The sequence below is a fragment of the Carlito syrichta genome, unplaced genomic scaffold, assembly GCF_000164805.1.
Source record: "Carlito syrichta isolate Samal-C Ts95f unplaced genomic scaffold, Tarsius_syrichta-2.0.1 Scaffold314552, whole genome shotgun sequence".
Classification (NCBI taxonomy): Eukaryota; Metazoa; Chordata; class Mammalia; order Primates; family Tarsiidae; genus Carlito; species Carlito syrichta.
Window position 1 is genome coordinate 241,090 of NW_007258648.1, and position 7,407 is coordinate 248,496.

The window sequence follows — 7,407 nt, forward strand, 5'->3', positions numbered from 1 at the left end:
AACTTTATTTTATAAATCTATGCTGAGAATTGTTATTCTGTAAAGTTTCTAACAGTATAATTAATAAAGTAATAGTAGTTTCGTAAACTAACAGTTAAAGATAAATTAAAATTACTTTGGAAGTGAAACAAACCTGGATAAAGTGTCTTTGTGGGGTTCTGTATGTCTAGAAGTAGGTTTTTATTTTATTTTTATTTATTTTTTATATTTAATCTTTTAGAAAGCAGGATTTATTGAGAGGGCAGAAAAGCTCCCACAGTGGGAGGGGACCCGAGGAGCTTGCCCTAGAAGAAGGTTTTTAAAGAACTGAATCAACAATGAATCACTATCATTTTCAGGATGTAGCAGTGATAGGGAGAATCCAGTGCATGCGAATGAAGAATCCTCACTATAGAACATTGCCATCTTCCCCGAATGGAACAGTCTCATAGTCCCCAGGAGTTCCTATTGTGCTTTTCAGTCAATTTCCAACAGTACCTGTGCAACCCAGAAAACGACTTTTTCTGACTTTAGTCTTACGTAAACTTCAGTATAAATGAATTGTATTTGGTTTCTCTAGGTCTGAATGACTCACCCAGGTTGTTGGGTTTATCATTCGTTTGTTCCTTTTTATTAATCAATAGTATTCCACAATTTGTTTATCAGTTTTCGTATTGTTGGACATTTAGTTTGTTTTCAGTTTTTGATTCCTATGAATAAAGCTACTATGAATTTTTTATATCTCTTTTGTAAATATCTAGGTATGGAATTTCTGGTTCTTAGGGTAACTATGTAACTATAAAGAGCTTTCAACAATTTCATAATAATTGAACCAGGTTCAATTATTACATTCCCATAAGCACTGTATGTATGAGAGTTCAAGTTGTTCTGTATTCTTACCAATATTTGGTATTTCAACCCCTTCTAGGGATTGAAAAATTATATGGTCTTAACTTGCATTACTATAATAACTAAAAATGTTGAACCCTCTTTTGTGTGCAAATTGACCATTTACTAGCTTCATTAGTGAGTTGTCTTTTCAAATATTAAAATTTGCCCTTTTTATTGAGCTGTTTACTTATATATCGTCAAGTCCTTAATATTCTGGATTTAAGTCATTTATAAGATCAAGAAAATTATTTTCACTAAGTAATAATAAAGTTGTACAATATCAAAAATGTTGATTTTTGAGATATACTTTTAAATCACAAATGGGTCTAGAGTTTTAGAAAATTTTTTTCTTCATAAATTGAGATGATTATGTGACTTTTATCCTTTATTTATTGAATGGGTTTTTGAATGTTAAGCCTCCCTTGAGTTATTGGGTAAGCCTTGCCAATTAAATCTTTTGTATGTGTTATTAAATTCATTTGCTAACATTTTATTTTAAAATGATGTGCCTATTTTTCAGGAAAATTATTAGTTTACACATGTATGTTCTTTCTTGCATTAACCTTGTTAAGCTTTGGCATCAGGATTATATAGAGCTCATAAAATGAATTGAGAGATGTTCTATACTTTTCTGTTACCTGAAAAAACTTTTAAAAGATTGGCATTATTTCTTTCTTAAATGCTTGAAAAATCAACAAGGAAGTCTCTAGGCCTATAGTTTGTTTTAGATTTTTAATTACGAATTTTATTTTATTTTATTTTTTGTTTTTTAAATAAAATTATTATATTAATTTTACTTTTATAGTTCTTATTGCTAGTACATAGAAATATAGTTGATTTTTATAATCTTATATTTTACAACTTTTTTGAGCTCTTTACAATCACTTTTTAGTCTACGAATTTAATTTTAAAAATCGTTACATGACTGTTCAAATTTTTTACTTTCTTAGTCACATTTAGAAAGCTGTATTTTACAGTTTATCTCATCTTTGTTGTGGCATTTACTCACATAAAGTCCACAGAATTTATGTATTTTATTTCTATTATCCGTAATATTTTGTAATGATATTTCCTTTTTCATTAGTGATATTCCTGTTTTGTGTTCCCTTATTTACCTTAATTAGTGTTGCTACGTGGTTTTTTAATGCTATCAGTCTTCACTTAAAAGAAAATTTGGATTTTGTTGGTTTTTCAAAATTGTTTTGCTGTATATTCCTTGGCTTTATTTGCTCTTCTTTTTCTAACTTACTGATTTTTAGTTATCAGTTTCTCTCTAAGTAGTTCTTTAGGTGCATCTCATGAATTTTGATATTGTACAACTTTATTATTATTTAGTGAAAATATTTTCTAAATTGCCTTATACAATTCTTCTTTTCTGACTAGAGTGTTTTTAGAAGGGTGTTTTTTAATTTACAAATATATGGAAATATTTTTTGTTAAAGACTTTTTTTTCCTTGCTGCTCATTTTTAAGTTAATTCTATTGTGGTCAGATAAAATAGTATTCATTATTTTAATATTTCAAGTTGTTAGAGCTCATTTTATGCCTCAGCATATGGTATATCTTGGTACATGTTTTATGTGCACTTGTAATTTTTTTTTAATGTATATAAATATCCATTAGGTGGATAGGTTTATTTAGATTTTCTATAGGGATATTGATTTTCTGTCTACTTGATTAGTCCTAAAAATAGTCAATTTTTTAAATTCCCCAACCATTATTGTGAATGTATTTACTTCTCTCTGAAATAAATTTTGATGCCTACTTATTAGGTACATATATTTTCAATTGTCATGTCTTCCTGTTCCTGATGAATTGACCTTTTTATTATTATAAAATGTCACTTTATCTCTCATAAAACTCTTTATCTGTAAGCCTATTTTTCTAATATAATCACGGTCACAACAGATCATTTGTAATTAGGATTTGTACAGTATATGATATGTGTTTTTATATTTATATTTTTGACCTATCTCTATACTTATAGTTGAAGTGTTTCTCTTACACACAGCACTATCTCACCTTTTTATCTCATTTCAATCTTGTCTTTGAATTATTTAATCCACTTAGATTTAATGTAATTATAAGATTGTGTTGAAGTCTATTTTCTTTTATTGTTTTCTGTTTATCCTAATTTTAAAAATTCTGTTTTTCTGTATTCTGTAAATAATTGAGTATATTTAAGCCTTCTATTTTATATATTTTATTAACTTTCTGTTTGAATTCCTTTATTTGTTTGGTGGTTGCTGTAGAAATTACAATATAAATTCTTAATTCTTCATAGTCTACCTTAAATTAATATTTTACTACTTCACATATAATACTAGAATCCCCTTCCTTATATTTTATGCTATTGCTGTAACTTATTCCTGTGTTACTAACCCATGACACTTTATTATCATGTTGCTTTAAATAGTCAATTGTCCTTAAAACAAAATGAAGAAAAAAGGTCTTTTATATTTACTCATATGATTACCTTTTCTGTTGATTCAAATTCTGTCTGGCATCAGGTCCTCTTGAAGCATTTTCTTTAGCTTTTTTTTTTGTAATTCATGTTTGGTAGCATTCATTTTTTAAACTTTTATTTATCTGAAAATGTCTTTTTTATAATTTAATTTTTAAAGATTGTTTTGCTGGATATAGAATTTTGGGTTAAGAGGTATTTTTGTTTTCCTCTTTTGACACTTTGAAATAGAGAGCTTCATTGTCTTCTGGTTTGTATTATTTTTCATAGAATATCGGCCACAATTTTTTTTTGTTTTTTTGTTTTGTTGTTTGTTTGTTTGTTTGTTTGAGTTGGAGTCTCACTCTGTCGCCCAGACTGGAGTGCAGTGGCCGCTCCCGGCCACCGAAACCTCAACCTGCTGGGCTCCGGCGATCCTTCCGCCTCAGCCCTCCAAGTAGCCGGAATTACAGGCATGTGCTACCACACCCGGCTGATTTTTTGATTTATTGTAGAGATGAGGTCTCGCTGCCCAGGCAGGTCTCGAACCTGCGGGCTCAGGCAATCCACTCACCTCAGCCTCCCAAAGGCGTGGGATTACAGGCTGAGCCACCGAGCCCGGCTGGCCATAATTTTTTATCATCATTTTCCTAATTGAAATGTGTCATTTTCTTTGTTTGATTTTAAGATCTTCTATATACCATTGGTTTTCATTACTTTAAATATTATATTCCTAAGTGTGATCTTCTTTGTATTCATTCTACTTGTGGTTTATTGACTTTCTTATATCTGTGAGTGTATATTTTTTATCAAATTGGAAAATATATGACCTTTGTTTCTTCATTTGTCCTTCCACCCTCTTCTATGTATCCTCTCCTGGCATTCCAGGGCTTACATACTAAAGTGGCTAATATAGTCTCACAGGTCACTAGGACTCTTTTTTTAGACAAAATTTTTTATTTTCTTGAGTTTGAATAATTTCTATTGACCTGTCTTAAATTTAACTGATTCTTCTACAGGGTCTGCTCCTCTCAGTCCATCTAGTGAATTTTTAAGGATTGATTTATTTAGTTTTCAGAGTTTCTAATTTTCTTTTTAAACCATCTATCTCTTTATTCATTATATCCATCTTCCTCTTGATATTTTAAAAACATAGTTATAATGATTATTTTAAAGCCTATGCTGATTCTATGACCTGGATCATTTGAAGGTCTGCTTCAATTGACCGTATTTTTCTTTGGATATGATCTCATTTTCTTGTTTCTTCATGTGTCTCATAATTTTATACTGTGTCCTAAGTATGGCATACAAGTGAAATTCAGTAGTAAAGTTTTTGTTCTGATTTGTCTTTTTTCAGATAGGTAAGACCCTGGTGGCTAAGTAAAGGAATGTTCTGTCAGCTTTTTTTTTTTTTTAATTTAATTTTTTTTTTTTTAGTAGATCTGATAATGGTACTCACATTTCATAAGATTGAATTTCCCTTTGATTAGGCATATTGCCTCTGCCTTTTTGATCTTACAGTATTGGAAGCAGGAGAGCATTAGGCTGCAATTTTCAGATATTTGGTTTATCTCTGGATTCATCTTTAGCAAAGTCCCAGAATCTAAGGTGCTGGTAATACAACATCATGTCTCTCCATTTCCAACCCATTTCCACTGTTTCTTGACAAACATCAAGAGGGAAGAATTGATGGCCCAAACAATTGTTTTAGCATATAGGTCTCTTTCAGATTCATGCATGATCTAGCATCCCTGTGTTTTATAAGCCATGACCTACTTATCCTTGTCCCTGAAAAGTTAAATATCTATGGCAGACCTACTCTTCTGTCTGCCCATACCCAGACCAAATACTTGACCCGGTGTACAGAAGATGCTATCCTCATGACTCACCTATGAAGTCCTTGGTCTTTTCTGAAATTTGGTTCATCATGAGGCCTTCTATCATCCACCATGCTTCACTAACCACATGGAGTATTAACATTAAAAAAAAAAAAATCTGTCTAGGTTTTTCTTATTGTTACCATGATAGAGAAGGTGTTTTGTATTTCTCTACATCTTTTCTGAAAGTAAAAGAGCCACCAACAAGTAATAACTTTAAATCAAATATCAGTCCCCCCTTTTCTATGCATATATAAGTAGAAGTTGAGATATACATGAAGAGATTTAAATATAGATGTAGAGTGTTAGTTTTATATATGTTTCATGTTCTATGAATACCAGAAGCTAATATATATATATGGCTAGAAAAATGAAAGATTATATTATTAGAGTTTAAAACAGCATTCAAGGCATTATTCTCTCCATGAAGGAAATACTTCTAGTTATTAATTAAAGCCATTAATGTAGAGTATAATTTGACTTCAATGATAATATTACTTTGTCTAGATCAACTTTTTAATAAATCTGTGCATTATGACTTTTTTTTAAGTCACAGAAACACGAAATTGCCATAAGGAAATTGAGTAAAAATTGGAAAGAAGGAGAGAAAGGGAGGAGGGAAAGGGGGGCAAAGGACAGAAGAAGGAAAGGAGGAGGGAGGGAGCAAAGAAGCAAAAGGAAACAAGGAAAGAAAGGACTAACAGCTTATTTACTCCTGTAGATTTAAAGTGAAGAACTGAATGATTTTCCCCCCACTTTTCTGGCTCCAAATACTCGTCTGTTTTAGATCAGTGTCAGTTCTCCTACAGCCCTTTACATTTTGCTCTAGAGTCCTATGCATATTCTAGTACATTCAAATTGCAGAGGTTTGTTAAGACTTGCAGGAAAAGTTTCATTTACCCCAAGATAAAAAGATAGAAATTGGAAATGTTAAAGTGACTCAACATTAACTAACAATTTATAAAAGTGCCTAAAAATCAATATGTATGTTTATTTTTCACATCTGCAAAATCCTTTTGGAGATTGTTCAATACTGGTTCTTGAATTTTACGATATATCAGAATACTTATGTCTTTCTTTCTCTATGCATATATAAATATCATTGATAGTAAGGATAAAGTATTTTGAAGAACAGAAGATTATATATTATTTTGGACTATTTAACTGAAAAACAAATAAGTTAAAGATATGTAACAATCTAAAAACTATCAACAAGCAGTAAGTTTTTTGTTGTTGTTGTTGTTGTTTTTCTTGTTTCCTAGTCTTATATTACAGAGAAACCTAGATTATTTCTAATCTACTCCAAAACGCCCCAGGACTAATAAATACTTCCTTCTGGGCATAGATTTCGGTCACTGCAAAAATCTATTTTTGTGTGTGTCATGACTTACCAGGAGCTTCAGGTGCTTTCCAGACTTTCAGATGAGGAATGGCTGCTCTCCAGAAGGGTTGTAATGTGATCCTGCTTTGGCAGGCAAGCTATCAGAGAATTTGTATCTAAGGAAGCATTGCCTTCACTTCAAAGCCTGTCTTTGGTACTACATGCTCTGGTTCCTTATAGGATTGTGATGTTGACTTCTAGCATCTGCCTCCTCCTTCCTACCCTTTGTTCCCAAATCTCATAACTTCCTAGACCTTAGCTCAAAACCCAATCCCAAAGCTCTGCTATCTTTAGGCAGAATGGGGTGAAAGGCATGAAGGCTGTGCGTACATCTTTCCCAGTAACATCCTCTAAGAGATGCAATCAGCACAGAGACTTCCACCTTCAAGTTAGAAAACACAACAGCAAAAATTAAGTATGTTTGGCAATAATATGAAAGCAATTAAAATTAGAGACTATGTACTATATAATAAGATAGATACTAGTTAAAAACTTTTCTCTGAAAAAGAAGTGAGACATTGCTCAACGTCAATATTTATTACCTTATTCGCCAACTGATGCACTGAATTATTAGACAATGTATTGAGTCCATATGCCATATTGAGCATTAAATTAGTTGCTGTAAGGAATACAGAGATTATCTAAGATATTATCCCTATCTGCAAGGAATTTCACTATCCAATAGGAGAGATAAAGCATGTACATTAACATATAATATAAACATGTATATTAACACATGAACATTAACACATATTCATAACACATATAGTGCAAGATATAATCTACTGGAGGCTATAAAACGGTGGAAAACACTCTAATTTTTTTTTTTTTTTTTTG